This window comes from Pinus tabuliformis, chromosome 2_2 (genome assembly GCF_031772625.1).
Source record: "Pinus tabuliformis cultivar Carrire ecotype Pingquan chromosome 2_2, CPIR1, whole genome shotgun sequence".
In the NCBI taxonomy this organism is placed as follows: domain Eukaryota; kingdom Viridiplantae; phylum Streptophyta; class Pinopsida; order Pinales; family Pinaceae; genus Pinus; species Pinus tabuliformis.
In genome coordinates this window covers 99131450-99150040 of record NC_142300.1, presented here as the reverse complement: position 1 = coordinate 99150040, position 18591 = coordinate 99131450, and positions in this window count along the sequence as shown.

The following is an 18591-nucleotide window of genomic DNA, read 5'->3' as shown; positions in this document are numbered from 1 at the left end:
ACAAAACTAAGGGTGGACAACCCTATGACTCTTTTACGAACTATGCACTTCACGCCCACAAAATGTGGAGTCTTTACATCGGAATTACAATCTTTGATCAAGATCTGGGCTCTAAACCCCAAAACTTACCTTGGGGGATCCCGCGCCCAACAGGACCCCAACACAAACATTGTGACTCGCCCTTGAGTCACTCTGTTGGTGCAGATATCTTCATACGAAGACCTCCAACTTTGACTAGATCACTGCAAGTTTGGCAGCGCACTGAGCGACTACCTGTTGTACTTCCTCGATGCGATGTTCAGTGGCTGTTGTGACTGAACTACTGCTCTGGATCCTTTTTTGCGTTGCTTGTAGCTGTGTGAGCTTTTCTTCAATGGAGGTTGTAATGGTGTATGCCTCATCAATCCACGACTATAAGCGCATCTTCAAAATTGCTTCCTTATGCTAAGAAACATCCACCTGCTCCTTGAGTGCTTTAGCCTGCTACATCCTTAAGAGCCTCTATGTAAAGGAAACCATCTGTGCGGTCCCTTTTGCTTTGTCGTATCTCTATTGTAGCTCGCGTGCCTTTGTCTCTAGGCGTTGTATCTTTAGGTCCTCCTGTAGGGTGGTGAGAACCTCGAATGACTGCTCGAACAACTTTGTGTAGTCTATCACTACACTGTTAACCTCCGCTATTGCTATTGTAATCGTGATGTCGCGCTGTTCCATGACCTCGTGCAGAGTTCAAGGTTGCACCTTCAATTTCAGTTCTGTTATTTGAAGGTTCAGCTCTAACTGAACCTTGGCCATTTCTTCCTTTGCCTCACACACCCCTACTACTAATGTTCGGATGTGCGCCTCCACTGGTGCTTCTACTTGGATGGCCAATTACGAGACCATCTGGTAGGCTTCCTCCACCACCTACACCATTTGTCTATTCTGCGCCACTACCTCATCGCGTTGCAAACTCAACTATTCAATGTTGATGCGTTTCTCGCTCATTACCTAGAGCGCGTGACCCCCCTGATTCGTAGTTCTGCAATAACACCATCCTGCAAAATATAGAGTGTCTCCCAAGGGAGCATAGCTACATTTAATTCAATTCCCTTCAACCTGCTGACCATAGGCCTATCACCTCATTTTCTGTAACGAGCACTCCATCTAGTAGCACTATGGTGTTGGTCATCTGGGCATGCAACATTTCCTCAGTTGCGGATGTGCCTACTGCGAGGTTGGTTGACACAATGCCAACCTGTAGAGTTCGCACTTGCAACTCTTGTATCTGTGCCCGAAGATCCCCCAACACCATCTAATGTTCCTCCTTAAACTGCTGAAGGGCCTTTATGGTGATGTCCCTCACCATCTCGCCAATTTCGTGTAGATCCCCCTTAGTGAGGGTGATCAAGTTGAATGAAGTCTTTGAAGCCTTCGACTTCTTTCATGACCCTACCTGCTCCCTTGGGCGTGGACATTTTAGCTGAATGGACGTTGTCTATGGGTCCATGCCACCTTGCTCTGTATCAGTCTCCGGCTCAAGCCAAGGTAACTTCTGTCCTTTGTGCTCTTCTTCTTCTACCTTTTGCTACTATTCTACCAACTTCACAGCATCGTGCGCCACCTGAGCCTTAGCTGTTGCTTCTTCATTTTTGCGCTTTTCTGCCAACTGTGCCATCTGCAGTTTTGCCTCTTCCTTTTTCTACTACACGGTGGACTTCTCTGCTTCCACCGTGGAGCTGGATGCAGCACGCCACTCTAGTAGCCACAACTAAAGGACCGAAAAGATGACATCGTCTGTCACCAAATAGGGTAACTCGTGCCACGTCTTCGCAGGGTCCTTCCGCGCCTTTATCTAGACATGGTGAAAATATGCCTTGAACTCTACAAAGCTCTACAAACTATTGTATACCATGGGCGATAACCGCAGCTTGTGATTAATTCCCATTCTAATGTTCATTTCCATGAGCACCCAGAATATTTTGTTGTCCCTTATCCTTTGTGCATCCCTGGTTGCCCAAAACGAAGCATACTTCGCTTCCTCTGGAAGGTCCTGCGTGATCGTCAGGAACTAGCTATCTTCAAGAAATTCCCATGCCATCAATACTATGGACAACAGAAGCCATGCATAGTGAAAAAATTTTCACTTCTCCTCTGCTTCACAACAGTTCTTAAGGAACTCCCCACATAAGTAGTTTTCCCAGTTGAACTAGACCCCTTCTATGCTTTGTGCTACTAGTGCAACCACTGGCGCGGGCACCTCATCCACGCGTCACTTCCGCATAACCTTCCCTGCCAATATCTGTATCGCAAATTTAACCGCAAGGTTGTTGATGCTGGAAATGGTGTACCCTCTCTTCTTATTCTCCAGCTTAAACTTCTTCTTCATGGCCTCCACGATGACGAAATCATCTCTCTTTCCCTCTAAGATGTTTGCTAGGTCCTCCCCTTTACAAGGTAGTCGGGTAATTCTGTGAATCAAATGGTATATGATGGGGATGAGCTCCTTCAGCCACAAGCACCCATCATGTACCAGGTAGAGCAATTTCCTAATGACAAAAATGGTCATTAGGGTGCAATGGTAATGCGACACCAGAGCAGGTTTAGCAACCCCGCTTTCTCAACTCTTCTGAGCGATTTATGCAGCTCCAATCCTATGATTCTGGCCAGCGCATATATATATATATATATATATATATATATATATATATATATATATATATATATATAGATATGTATATATATCTATATATATATCTATATATATATCTATATATATATATATATATATATATATATATATATATATATATATATATATATATATATATATATATATATATATATATATATATATATATAATAATTTTTTTTCTTCTAGCATGAGTTGCACGGTCATGAGATGTGGGATCTTCTCGTGGTCCACAAGATCCCAATCCTGAAAATTCAGCATGGGCACTCGTCCCAAATGCGCTCCTTAAAAAATAATGTCATCAGGGAGTAGTGGAGCCTGTAGAGAGCTCTTGCTCTCATCTATATCTTTGGACACCTTTGTTTTACCCTTCCGCAGACGAACATATGCAAGTAGCCTGGTAAGAGGGTCTGCACCCTGGGTTTCAACCTCCATTTCTACATCCTCCTCCTCTACCAGGATTTCTTCAAATTCTTCCTCCTCATCGACCTCCAAATTGATAGCCTTCCCCTTTTCTTCCATGGTGAGCCTAGTTCTTAGTGGATTTCCAGGTGATACACGCACTGGTACCATGGCCTGCTTATCTTTCTTGGGTCTTGGCGTGCACAATGATTTAGGGATTTCTGTGACTATCCCAACACTTTTCGGGGTGTCCACTTCCGTAATGGCCTGGATGACTTCCTCAGTGGTCATTACTCTGGTATCCATGGCTTCTTCAGGTGCTTCCATAGTGTGATTCCACAAGTCTCTCAACGTCTCAGGTAATTGCTCAAGCAACGAATTCACCTTCAGAAGATCGAACAAGTCTAGGTTCATGAATGTCTAGGTGCGCAACAACTCAGTTCTCAAATTGCCAAGTGTTGTTTGCTGGATAGCCCTTTGTAATTTATAGCGCCTTTTGAATTTGAATTCGACCATTCACCCCACATTTGGTCCATTAATGCTCGATTGGCAACAGATTTTCAAGAATCTAGCCCATAAACTTTTCCTTAAAACCTTCCGCCCACTCCATTTGGTCTCAAACCAAGCATCACATCGTGAATAGTGACTATAATGGTCACTTTCCAGCCGACCCGTGCAGTAGCGTAGCTACCCTTGCACTGCCGCGGACCCTGTGACACTTTCCTACTATGCGTCGTCCTGACATCACGCAGTCCCTGTGCAGAGTATTTTATAGTCCTACACCTCCTTTTAGCTACCTGGAGCGCTACGACTATGCTTCTATCAACTAGTCAGATGGCCAAGCCCCCTCTATATGTCTTCAAATGACTGCCATTGACTTTTCCTAGGAAGAGTTCTTCATTTAACTTTACCAACTGCACCGTGCCACCATCTGTGATCTCCTTAATAACATACGGTCCCAACCAATGCATTTTGAACTTCCCTGGGAATTTATCGAACTTACTATCATACAACAACACCAAATCGTTCACCTTAAAGGTGCGCAACTTAATATGTCAATCGTGCCAAGCCTTTTCACACTGCTTTTGGACTTGCTGGTGAAATCCAACCAAAAATCATTCTTCCTCGAGCTCCTCCAACTGCGCGAGCCTCTCCTCCAGGGCTCCACGACCCGTCATACCTGTGAGAGCTGCTATGCACAGACTAGGCATGATGTATTCCATAGGCATTACGGCTTCCACCCCATTGACAAGCCTAAAAGGTTTCTGTCCTGTCAATTTCTTGCATGTCATCATATAAGCCCATAATGCTCTAGGTATGTGCAGGTCCCAATCACTTCGCAACACATTGCATACTTTGTTTAGTGCGTTTCATACCTTGGTGAATGCTTCTGCGCAATTTCTCTTCCTGCATAATGTCTTCCCAACATTAAGAGCCATTTGCGAGCTCCCCCCCCCCCCCCCCCAAACGCATGCTTATTAACCATTAATTTCAATGCATAGTACATGTGCATCTGCGCAGGTTGGGGCTCTTTTCCATATGCCTGCGTCCTCCTGGCCAAATGTGTGTGCATATTATCCCATTCATTTTTGTCGGCTTGAGGGGGCTTGACTCGGGTTCAGAGTTAATTAACCAAACAAATACCTACACTACTGGCCCTTTCGGCATCAGCCCACGATGCGCAGACTAAAGTCTCACCAGAAGCAGTATGGGGGGATGATGTAACCAAGTTTCCGCACCCTGGAGATGTTTGAGGGGTCAATTTAATCCAATTGTTCCTACCTTCACACAAGTCACTTCGCACACTATCTTGACCTGCGATACCTTCGCGATATGTTAGGATCACCTTTCACGTAGCCCTAACTAGGGGTTGAGATGCTTTCGAGCTACCAGGGCAGCGATCTGCATTATTTCCCCAAGTTACACTACGTATCTTACTTATCTTCTTACAATTATTAGTTAACTTCTCATAAACAGATACCTTATCTCACATTTACTTAATCAACACAATTAGATGTGTCCACGCCACCATATATACAACAAAAATGCAATTTATACCCAATATATTTGATACAGAAAATAGGAAATAAATACACAATTGATTTAAAACTTCTCTTTATTAAAGCTTCAACAGTTACAGACTCAACTCGCCCTGAGCACTCAGCTGCAGGGGCCCGCACACTTAGCTGCAAACTACTAGGCCTCTATGCACTCAGCTGCAGAGCCTTCTCCTACTCTACGACCAAAATACTCAACTCTATGCTTAGATCTTCCGTTATCCTTCTGTTCCATCATCATTCCTTCTAATTCTATTATTTCCTATTATGTCTCAATTACTTAGAACCTCGCTCTATTTATATAATCCCATGATCCGTAGACCATGGTTAGATCTCTAAAGTTGACATTACATTACAAAATTGAGGGTGAACAACCCTATGACTCATTTACAACTTCTTACTCCGCGCCCACAAAATGTGGTGTCTTTACATCAGATTTACAACTTTTAACAAAAAACTGGGCTATAAGCCCCAAAACTTTCCTTGGGGGATCCTGCACCCAACAGGCCCCCAACACAAACATCGTGACTTTCCCTTGAGTCACTCTGTTGATGTGGAGATCTTCGTGTGGAGACCTCCCAACTATGCCTGGACTGTAGCAATATTGGCAGTGCACTGAGCAGCTGCCTCCTACACTTCCTGGATGCACTATTCAGAAACTGTTGTAGCTGAACTACTTCCCTAAACCTATTTATAGCCCCGCGCCTCCTTTTAGCTACCTGAATCGCTAATACTATGCTTCTGTCGGTTAGTCAGATATTCGGGCCACCCGTGTATGGATTCAACTGACTGCCATTCACTTTTCCTGGGAAAGGTTCTCCATTTAACTTTACCAACTGCACCGTGCCTCTATCTGTGACCTCCTTAATAAGATATGGTCCTGGCCAATGCATTCTGAGTTTTCCCGAGAATTTATCAAACTTACTATCATACAATAACACCAAATCATTCACCTTGAAGGTGCGTAACTTAATATGTTGATCGTGTCAGGCATTCTCACACTGCTTTTGTACTTGTTAGTGAAAGCCAGTCAAAAATCCTTCTTCCTCGAGTTCCTCCAACTGCGCGAGCCTCTCCTCTAGGGCTCCGTGGTTCTTAATACCTGTTAGTGCTGCTATGCACAAACTAGGAACAATGTATTCCATCAGCTTTACAGTTTCCACTCCATCGACCAACTGAAAAGGCATCTATCTGGGTACGCACAGGCTCCAACCACTTCGTTGTGCGTTGCTTACCTTGTTCAATGCATTGCACACCTTGTCAAATGCTTCCGCGTGGATAACCTTCTGCTCGGTTGTTCTTCCCACATACTTTTTGTCCAACCTTAAGAGCTAGCTACACATTTGTCCCCCCAACACATGCTTATTGACCATACCTCTCAGCACGGAGTTCATGCACATCCGCATAGGTTGTTTTCCATATGCCTGTATCCCCTTGGCTAGATGTGCACACAGATCATCCCATCCATCATACTAGTTTGTTAGTCGTATCTTAGGCTCCCCAAAATGTGTGCGCATCATTCTCCTGCATTCGTGCCAGTCATCAGAGATCCCTTTGTGCGTACCCCACCACCTCACGAGCGTAGCACATAGTACCCAATTCAAAGCCTGGAAGCATTGCTTTTCCAACACTTCTCTTTCAAATCTATCCAAGAAGGTATCTACCTCACTTATCCCATCATAAGTAGGCAGGTCTCTTACTTCTGTCTATACGCAGCACAATGATCTTGTCATCATATTACAATTCAGTGTAGTCACCTCATGTAAGCGATTCTGCCATCGCTCTGTTTCCTCATCTGAATCCAAAGTACAGGAGCTATCACTCTCCCATGCAAGCCGCCCATCCGCAATAAGATTCACCTAGTCCTAGTTTCACACTGTTATCTTATAGATGCAGTCCATTTCATCATCGCTTTCATAGTCGTGCACCAGTTCTGTATAGCGCGATCCTTCAACAGGGTCCAGAGGTATAACTACGCGTAGTGACTTCTTTTCAAAAATCATCTTGCGCTTCTTCAGATTAATCACCTCGTTCATGTCAATGGCCCAATCAATTCCTAAGAGCATAGGGTAGGGATTGATGTCATCAAAAATCTCTATTACTTCAAAGTCTGCTACCACGCTCACTCCCTCAATATCCACAGTGATTCCCTGCAATAGCCCCCTGGGTATTGTTTTTTGCTGGTTCGCCATTCGCAGCTGAATAGGAGACCACTGCAGCGTAGGCCTTCCCATGCGCTCCCATGTCTACTTCGGCAGAACATTCGCGTTCGATCCTAAATTAAGAATTACTTGGTCCATTTCACATTCTCCAATTTGTGCGGTTAGCCTCATTTCTCTTCCTGTCCTCGTCTTATGCTTTCTAATCTTCCGGACTACGTGTGGTTCTCTTGGCACAACCCCAGTGCATCTGTTAATGAGTTCTTGTAATGCCTTTATAGCCTTACTATCACGCAATAACTTTGTGCATGTTTCGAGCATCATCGTAAGCATAGATGGGTCCATCTCCAGCTCTGGTCTATCTTTGCTTCCTGAAGTGGAGGCCTCTACGAAGCTCTTCTTAGCTTCCATGAAAGTTTCCCGAGCGTGCTCCAAATCAAACTCCGCTTCTTTCATCGGAACTTCGTGAACCCAAGTACTATCTTCGGGCTATTTACCTTTGTCATCTCCCTTCACAATTCCACTTTGGAGCACAATGTTAACATTTGGATCTTCCTTGCGTAGCTCAGACCTCATCATCTATAGGTTTTGAGTAGGGGGAGGTGGTAGTGCTCCTTTGTCACGTATCCTAGCTATCAGTGTAGGACAATCTTCCGTCTTATGATCAAACAAGCTGCAATATAAACATGATGGTCGCATCGGATTCATATAATCGTGGGCATAATGTCCTGACCCTCCGCAATTGTAGCATATCAATTGACCGCGACCTCTTCTAAGTCCTCCTCTGCCTCAACCTCGTCTGCGCCCTTGAAATCTGATTCGCACCACTCCTGCATTGTGGTCTAGGGGCCACGATTCAGGAGTTCTATCCATCATTGGCTCATAGATTCTATAAGTGCACTCATCATGTCCCACTAACCTACAAAAATTATAGAACAATTGCTGCGAATTTTGTGTATATTTTTGTAACAAATGACAGTTGTCCGTAGCGTGTTTTCCACCTATTTGGAAAATTGTGCACCACAAGGCAAGTGCCGCACTAGGTCTTGCTTTTGCTTCCGGCCTTAACAACATCGATCCTCCTCCCGCGAGGTAATTTTAGAACACTAGGCAATGGTCCTTATCATGACCTTGACCCTTGCATTTTACGCACCACACCTCTTCGCGCACTTTTGGTCGAGCTGTTTTGTCCTGTTTCAGACTCTGCATCTCCAAGCATAAATTTTTCAACTGCGCGTGGATCTGCTGAACTCCCAAGTTAGGATCCTACATTGGGGTCTCATGAAGCCTCATCATGATCTCTAAGGCCTCTTCTTAAGTTGCTAACTTTTGCTACGATAGTGTGCTCCTTAAATGTGGCATTAGCAATGCTACAAACCATTCACGATATTGTCCATTCGTCAAATTCATATTAGCTTCGTGAATAGTACACTTCAACCTTGAATCCAACTCCCAAGGAGTCTCACTCGGTGGCATCGTGATTTATTTGAATCCAATGATCGACTATGATTCAAACTTCGTCCTGCTAAATTCTTTGTTTAGCGTTGCTTGGATATCCACAATTCCTGCATTTGGATTATCATTAGAGTGCTTAATATACCAGGTCAGCGCACAGTCTTGTAGGGCACTAACCAGTGTCACGTTCTTTATATTGTCATCTGTAACTCCCTGCGCTTCCCATACGGCTCTTACCACGAACCAAAATTGGTCTCGATCCTCATTTCTCAATCCCTTTAACACAGGCAACTTTATCGTGCCTGCCGTATTGACTCACGATGGTGGCAGAGGCGGTACAGGTGAAGATGGAGGTGAAGGCGATGAAGCTGGTGGTGGTGTGGGTGAGGGTGGTATTTGCAGAATTATTTTCCTTATTAGATGGATTGCACTTCAAGGCGAGACCTTCGCGAGTTCTTCCTCATCCCCTCGCAGAGGTGAAATCAAGGGGCTAGTTTCTTGTCCATTATTTCCTTCATTCCTGTAAGTTTTTCCACTTCGCGTAGCCCCGAACATCAAGGTAATTTCTTAACCCTCTTTTCACACAATAACATTTTAATCCAAGTATTTAGGGACTTTACTTACTTACCTCGCGGTCCCTAGAGAAAGCATCGCTCTACCTTACTATAGCTAACTAAGGTGTCAACTGCGAACTCAGTAATGAATCCTCCTATAATCCTATCAATCCAATGATCAATGGTGCGTGATCTTATCCTCTGATGCGTCCAACCTTCGCACTAACACCGGGGTCCACACAATAGGATTTTCGAGTTTCCACCTTCCTTGGATATCTACTAGCTTCGTGATCCACTCATACTGCTCAGTAGGAAAAGACACGAAGAAGATTTCGTGGATCTCTGCGTACAGGTAGCAGTCTAACCACTCTTATTTTGTTAGTCGCGGGTTTCTGTTCTCCTGCACTGCAAAGTCATAAATCCTCCTATCCAACCAACCTTCAATTTCCTTCTTAGTTGGATTATAATGATATGACATCAGACATCTCTATGCAGATTCCGGTCCTGACAACGGAACCATTTGTTGGCTTGAGGGGGCCTGATCCAGGCTTAGAGTTAATTAGCCAAACAAATCCCTACACAACTGGCTCTTTCGGCATCAACCCACAGTGCGCGGACTAAAGTCTCACCTGAAACAGTATCGTGGGATGCTGGAACCAAGTTTCTGCACCCTAGAGATGTCTGAGGGGTCAATTTAATCCAACCATGCCTACCTTCATGCAGGTCACTTCACACACTTTCCTGACCTGCGAGACCTTCGCGATCTATTAGGATCACCTTTTGCGCATCCCTAACCAGGGGCTAATATGCTTTTGAGCTACTAGGGCAGCGATCTGCACTATTTCCCCAAGTTACACCATGTATCTTACTTATCTTCTTACAATTATTAGTTAACTTCACATAAACATATACCTTATCTCACATTTACTTAATCAACACAATCAGATATGTTTGCACACCATATAGACAACATAAATGCAATTTATACCCAATATATTTGATACAGAAAATAGGAAATAAATACATAGAATTAATGTAAAACTTCTCTTTATTAATGCTTCAATAGTTACAGACTCGACTCACCCTGCGCACTCAGCTACAGGGGTTCGCGCACTCAGCTGTGGAATTCTATGCCTCTACGTACTCAGCTACAGAGCCTTCTCCTACTCTACGACCCAAAGGCTTGACTCTATGCTTAGATCTTCTGCTATCCTTCTATTCCATCATCATTCCTTCTAATTCTTTATTTCCTATTATGTCTCAATTACTTAGAGCCTCGCTCTATTTATACAGTCCCATGGTCCACGGACCATGGGTAGATCACTAAAGCCATCATTACATTACAAAATTGAGGGTGAACAACCCTATGACTCATTTACAACTTCGCGCTACACGCCCACTAAATGTAGAATCTTTACATCGGATTTACAACTTTTAACCAAAAAATGGGCTTTAAGCCCCAAAACTTTCCTTGGGGGATCCAATGCCCAACAATTGTACTTGTCTTTCAGTCAAACCCTAGGCTTCCCAAATTGTGTGCACATAATTCTCCTACATTTGTACCAGTCATCAAAGATTCCTTTGCGTGTACCCCACCATCTCGCAGGCGTAGTGCGCAGTACCTAGTCCAAGGCCTGGAAGCGTTGCTTTTTCAGCACCTCCATTTCAAATTTATCCAAGAAGTTATCTACCTCACTTAGACCAGCATAAGTAGGCAGGTCTCTTACTTCTGTTGATAGGCAACACAACAACCTTCTCATCATATTACAACTCAGTATAGTTACCTCATGTAATCGATTATGCCATCACTCTATTTCCTCATCCGAATCCGAAGTACAGGAGCTCTTACGCTCCCATGAAATCCGACCATCCGCAGTGGGATTTACCCAGTATTTCTCTTGTGCTATTATCTTGTAGATGCAGTCTAAATCATCATCGCTTTCATAGCCACGCACTGGCTCCGTATAGTGCGATCCTTCAACAAGGTCTAGGGGTATAATTACGCGTAGTGATTTCTTCTCAAAAATCATCTTGCGCTTCCTCAGATTAATCACCCTGTTCATTTCAGTGACCCAATCAATTCCTAAGAGCGCAAGGTAGGGATTGTTGTCATCAACAATCTCTATTACTTCAAAGTCAGCCAGCACGATCGATCCCTCAATATCCACAATTATTCCCTAGAATCGCCCCATGGGTATTATTTTCTGTTGGTTTTCCATTCTTAGCTGAATTGGAGACCACTGCAGTGCAGGTCTTCCCATTTTCTCCCATGTCTATTTCAACAAAACATTCACATCTGATCCTAAATCTAGGATGACTTGATCCATCTCAAATTCTCCGATCTGCACGTTAAGTCTCATTTCTCTTCCCGTCCTTGTTTTATGTTTTCCGATCTTCCTGACTACATACGATTATCCTGGCACGATCCCAACGCATTTGTTAGTGAGTTCCTGTAACCCTTTCACCGCCTTATTGTTGCGCAGTAGCTTCATACATGTTTTCAGGAACGTTGTGAGCATAGATGGGTCCATCTCCGGCTCCGGTTTATCTTTTCTTCCTGAAGTGGAGGCATCAGTGAAGCTCTTCTTAGCTTCCATGAAGGTTTCTTGAGTGTGCTCCAAATAAAACTCCTCTTCTTTTGCTGGAGCTTTGTGAACCCAAGTACTATATTCTGGTTGTTTTCCTTCATCATCTCCCATCACGATTCCACTTCAGAGCACAATGTTCACATTCGGATATTCCTCGCATGGCTCAGACCTCGTCATCCGCAAGTTATGAGTCAGGGGAGGCAGTAGCGCTCCTTTGTCACATATCCTAGCTATCAGTGTAGGACAATCTGCTGTCTAATGATAAAAAAAGGTGCAATACAAACATGACAGGCACATTGGATTCATGCAATCACAAGCATAACGTCCTGGCCCTACGCAATTGTAGCATATCAACTATCTGCGACCTCTTCCACGTCCTCCTCTGCCTCAGCCTCACCCGCACCCCTGAAATCATGTTTGCGCCATTCCTACAGTCTGGTCAAGGGGCCACGTTTCGACCTAAACTCTGTAGGTGGGAGTTATATCCATCATTAACTCATAGATTCTACAAGTCCGCTCATCGTGTCCCATTGACCTACAAAAGTTGTAGAACAACTGTTGCGAATTTTACGTATACTTCTATAACAAGTGACAATTGTTCATGGCATGTTTTCTAGCTATTTGAAAAATAGTGCACCACAAAGCAGGCACTATACTAGGTCCTTCTTGCACCTCCGGCCTTAAAGGAATTGGTCTTCCTCCTCCGAGGTAATTTGGGAAAACCAGGCAGTGGTCCTTGTCATGACCCTGACCCTTGAATTTTATGCACCATATCTCTTTGCGCACCTCTGGTCGAGTTGTCTTGTCTTGTTTCAAACTCTGCATCTCAAGGCATAAATTCTTCAACTGCCCGTGGATCTGCTGAACTCCTAAGTTAGGATCCTGCATCAAGGTCTCATTTAGCCTCATAGAAATATCTAAGGCCTCCACCTGAGTCGTTATATTATGTTGCAATAACGCACTCCTTAAATGTGGCATTAGCAAAGCTACAAGCCACTCGCGATACTATCTATCCGTCAGATTCGTATTAGCTTCACGAATCATACATTTCAACCTCTGATCCAACTCCCAAGGAGTCAAGCCTAGTAGCATCGTGATCCCTTTTAATCCAATGATCGATTGTGCTTCAGACTTTAGCTTGCTAAATTCTCTATTTAGCATTTCTTGGATATCCACGATTCCCACATTTGGATTATCATTGGAGTGCTTAATATACCAGGTCAGTGCACGGTCCTGCAGGGCACTAACTAGTGTCACTTTCTTTATATTATCATCTATAACTCCTTGCGCTTCCCATACAATCCTTACCACGAACCAGAATTGGTCCGGATCCTCATTTCCCAATCCTTTGAACATAGGAAACTTCACTGTTCTTGCCATATTGACTCGTGGTGGTGGTGAAGCTGGTGGCGGTGTGGGTGGAGGTGGTATTGGCATAATTCTTTGCCTTATTAGATGGATTGTACTTCGCCAAGATACCTTCGCGAGCTCTTCCTTGTCCCCTCGTGGAGGTGAAATCAAGGGGCTATTTTCTAGTCCCTTATTTCCTTCGTTCCTGTAAGCTCTTCCACTTTGTGTAGCCCTAAACATCAAGGTAACTGCATAACCCTATTTTCACACAATAGAATTTTAATCCAAGTATTTAAATACTTTACGTACTTACCTCGCAGTCCTTTGAGAAAGCATCGCTCTGCCTCACTATAGCCGACTGAGGTGTTGACCCCAAACTCAGTAATGAATCCTCCTATAATCCAATCGATCCAGTGATCAACAACGCGTACAATATTATCCTCCGATGCTTCCAATATTCACACTAACTCTAAGGTCCACACAATAGGACCGTCAAGTTTCCACCTTCCTTGGCTATCTACTAGCTTCGCGATCTAGTCGTATAGTTCATCAGGGAAGGAAGCGAAGAAGATTTCATGGATCTCCGTGTATAGGTAGCAGTCTAACCACTCTTCTTTTCATAGTCGTGGGTTCCTATTCTCCTGTGCCGAGAACTCGTGAATTCTTCTATCCAACCAACCTTTAATTTCTTTCTTAGTTGGATTCCAATGATACGACATCAGAAATCTTTATGCATATTCCGGTCTCGGGAACGGAACCATTTGTTGGATTATAGGGGCCTGACCCAAGTTCGGAGTTATTTAGGAAAACAAATCCCTATGCTACTGGCCCTTTCGGCATTAGCCCACGGAGTGCGGATTGAAGTCTCATTCGAAGCAGTATGGGGGGATGATGGAGCCAAGTTTCCGCACCCTTGAGATGTCTGAGATGTCGATTTAGTCCAACTAGATCTGTCTTCGTGCAGGTCGTTTCATGCACTGTTCCAACCTTCGATACCTTCGCGATCTATTATAATCATCTTTCACGTAGCCCTAACCAGGGGATGAGATGCTTGGTGTTGCTAGGGCAACGAACTTCACTATTTCCCAAAACTACACTGTGTGTCTTACTTATCTTCTTAACATATCTTAGTTAACTTCGCATAAACATATATTCTATCTTGCATTCACTTAATCAATACGATTATACACATTCGCACATCATATAAGTATTAGAAGTGAATTTCATACCCAAGATAATAGATGCATAAACAGGAAATAAATACACATAAATGATAGATACTTCTCTTTATTAATACTTCCAATTGTTACAGACTGGACTTGCCCTGCACACTCAGATGCAGGGGTCCGCACACTCAGTTGTGGACTACTAGGCCTCTGCACACTCAGCTGCAGAGCCTTCTCCTACTCTATGACCCAAAACTAGACTTTACTCCACTGATCTATCTCGTAGACATCATATGTTCATCTTTTCTTATCAATTTACATCTTAAATACTTAGAGCCTCTCTCTATTTATACAATCCCATGGTTCGAGGACCATGGGTATATTTCTACAGCCGACATTACAATAACAAAACTAAGGGTGGGCAACCCTATGACTCTTTTACAAACTACGCACTCTGCGCCCACAATATGCAGAGCCTTTTCATTGGAATTAAAATCTTTGATCAAAATCTGGGCTCTAAGACCCAAAACTTCCCTTGGGGGATCCCATGCCCAACACATGTAATTTTCTCTACTTATTTTTTGATAGACACATTTTTATTTTCCTTCCCTTTGAAAGCCTTTTTTTTTCCCTTACTGTTAAATGGACTTTTACTACCTTCTTCTGGGGTGTTCTTCCCTCTTGCCTCAAGATGAGTGGCTTGCACACACACATCATGTAGATTACTGGGATTAAACATTAGATAGTATGCCTAAGGTAACTATGTAAACCCCCTATGTACTTCAAAAAAGTGTCTTGTGACTGCAAATCTATACCTAACATCAGAGACCTTTTTATGTATTCTTGTGTGTAATCTTGTACATTTTGACCTTTTAGTTGTCTATAGTTTTTCCAATTCATGATGGCTTTCTGCATATAATCTAGAGGTTAGAATTGTGTTTTTATTGTAGCAATGAAATCATTCCACGAAATGAGATCTTACCGTGTTTTTTAATCTCCTCTTGGATCTTCGATTCCCACCATACTAGTGTTGCACCCTCCATTCTCTAGGAAGCTAATTGAGTATTTATGTCATCCTCTTGAAGTTTTTGAATCCTACAATTGACCTCCAACTGAAAAATCCAATTATCAAGCTTAACTACATTCACTTCACCGTTATACATGGGCAACTTGAATTTAACATCAAGTTTTAAAAAAGGTGATTTACCAGTTCCTTTTGAAGAATTATGATGAGTATGAGTAAGAGTTGTGTTAGTGGAAGAGTGTGAATATGATTGTGAAGAAGAAGATGAAGAAGATGGTGGAGAGGGTGGAGGTTTGTCTCCATTCCCATTACCTCCTTTTCCATTATCTCCTCCTGAAGAGCCTTCTCCTTTGGGAGGTTTAGAAATTGCAACCTGTTATTCCTCTCTTCGTAGAGGACCTTCACCATCTCTGTCATATCAAAGAAAGCCTTTTTGAAGGTCTTCTCATCTTCAGTCATGTTTGTTGGTACTCCTTCATGAGACATGATCTCTGGAGTATCAACAACAACTTGAGGCTAAACTGTTGTTGGAGATTGTGGCAACCTTTCTCTTCTTCCCCTTGACCCAACTTCAGAGCTTCCAACTAGTTTTCCTTCACCTCTTTTGAGTTTTAACCTTGTAAGCATGACATAAATTTACAAACAATCAAATCCTTCTTTCACAAAGAAAACCTAGTGCACTGATACCAAATTGGTATGATTTAGAATATTAGTTTGCAGTGCTAAGATCTTCCTGAGGTTATAAACAAATGCTTTCATTTTCTTAAGGATTCATCAATTTTTGCAAGTAAAATGAAGATTTTTTATGTTAATTTTATGAGCAATTTAACATAAACCAGAAACTGAACAACAACATAAACATGTACAGAATATCATCAAAAACAAATTACAACAAGCACATGATAAAGGAGTTCATCCCTCCTAGGCTACGTCTCCTTGTTTGAGCTTCCAATGGCTTGGGCCTCTTTATTATGCTCAAAAGTGTAAACATTTTTGTTTACAATGCTCAAATGCTTTTGAAAACTACTCCAATGAGTCCAGCATAGTAAAAAATGGGTATCTAGCCTCTTTTACAACCAATTTGGTGGGAAATTGAAGAAGTTATGAATTCTCCTAGTTTTCCCACTATTCGTTCCACAAATTTCTCCACACCCAATATGATCCTAAAAATTAGCTCAGAAAATCCACTAACTAGGTGAAACTTTCACCACGCGGCAGGCCATAATCTGTCAGCACCGACTATCTTATAGCGAATCGCAATCAGCGGAGTCTTGCAAGTTTGTGGTTTGTGAACAAGGTGGGAAATGTGTGATTGCGACACGGTGGACCCGCAGACCATTAACATACAACCTATAGTCGCATCGCATCCGAGGAACCTATCGCATTTCGCCATCAGCAAAGAACTAGCAGCAATCATAAAGCGAGAATCTACACCATCTTGCTGTTTGCGATTACGAGATCGCATCAAAACCTGGTACCTTCCGGGGGACGATTCTGTAACACCGACCCTTTGCTGATATTCAATTGCGATCCATCACATTGTGCCTCCGGCTGATTCTTGAAATCCTTCTCGCTAGCCTTATCGCATTGCACCCTTCCCTGCTCGGGGGCGAATTTTTAATGTCGACCTGCCTGCGATTGTGATTTGTGACATGCGGGGCCAATGGTAGATTTCCACTTGGTGCATCCTGATTCGCTGAAGGACCTTGCCACATCATCCAATCCTACCATGTGGGCAAGTCAAACCTGAACTTTGACTTGCTATAACTTCTGCATACGAGCTCGAATTTGAGTGTCATTTGCAGCATTGGAATCATAATGACAAGCTCTTCAATTTGAAGATAAGTTTAACAAGATTATGACACTTTGAGTTTTGAGCCTAATTTTGAGCACTTGATCAATTGGTCATCAAGAGGTGTTGGGAAATAATGAGACATTTTTGTAGGTGATGAGTGGACTGGTGGGGTATGGAGTTTCTGGTCATATGAGGGAGGCTATTTTGGAGATAGTGGTGCATCCAACCTTGGGTATACCCATTTATCAGGTGTATATAGATGTAGTAGCAACTAACAAAGATGCAGTATTTCTAGGCAACAACCCTCTCCAAACATACATAGACAGGGTGTGAAACATGAGTTGCCCACTTATACAAAGAGAAGTAGGGATTCCTAGACATATTTAGTTGATTGGTTGGGAAGAGTTGCACGAGTTGAGCATGGTGAAACATAATGGAATTGTACCATATACAGGTGCACATGCATCTGATCTTTCCCACAGTATGGGTTGGTGGGAGATTATGAGTTGTATCCTATTTGTGGCATGATATTATCAGTCCAGATCATAGTGCAATAGGGACCCTTAGACATGAGGAGTACTACATGCTTCAGTTGGTAGTGGGAGGTAGGCCAACAACTTTCCAACACTTCATGGCTACATCTACATATTGGTACTGACCTTAGCCTATGCCGAGGGTTGGATTGGAGAGAGGTGATGAGTTGGTACACAATTGATGGAACAACATCAATAACCGAAGTTATAACATAGCAGGAACCATGAAGCATTGATGCTTGTTCCTGGTGGCATTGGGATCTATCAGGATTTGTTGATGACAGTCAAAGATTGGTCTAGGATCCGGGCATTGAGGGGTTTATTCATGGTGGCTTGACACATAGTCATAACATCGCCTAGTGGTTTGCATGGTATCCAAGCTTTGGGTCTTAGTTGGATTGGGTCACCAGACTGGTTCACAAGTTTGGATTGCTTGAGGGAAAGCAATATTGGGTGGGAGTATTTGTGATGTTCTTTTTTTCTGGTGTTCTTTATGACATGGTTAGGATGGGCTTTCAGGGTTGGAGGTAGACAGGTCACAGGTGCAGGTTTAAGTCATCAACGAACCTAGGGAATTTTGGAGATGTTTTATGGGGTGTGGAGGAGTTCACTTACCATATTCCATCATTACAATTGATTCCACACAAATTGCTTCTCATTCCATTGCATTCTGACAATTTTCATAACGGGGTTATTATTGTGCCTAACTCAATTAGTTAAGCTTAAGGTGGAATTCCAAGAGGAATACTTGACACAACACCTTAGTGTAATAAATCATTGGAACCAGAACGAAAAAATCTACGTAATGAAATGGTTAAAAGTGATTTTTAGTGGCCTGAG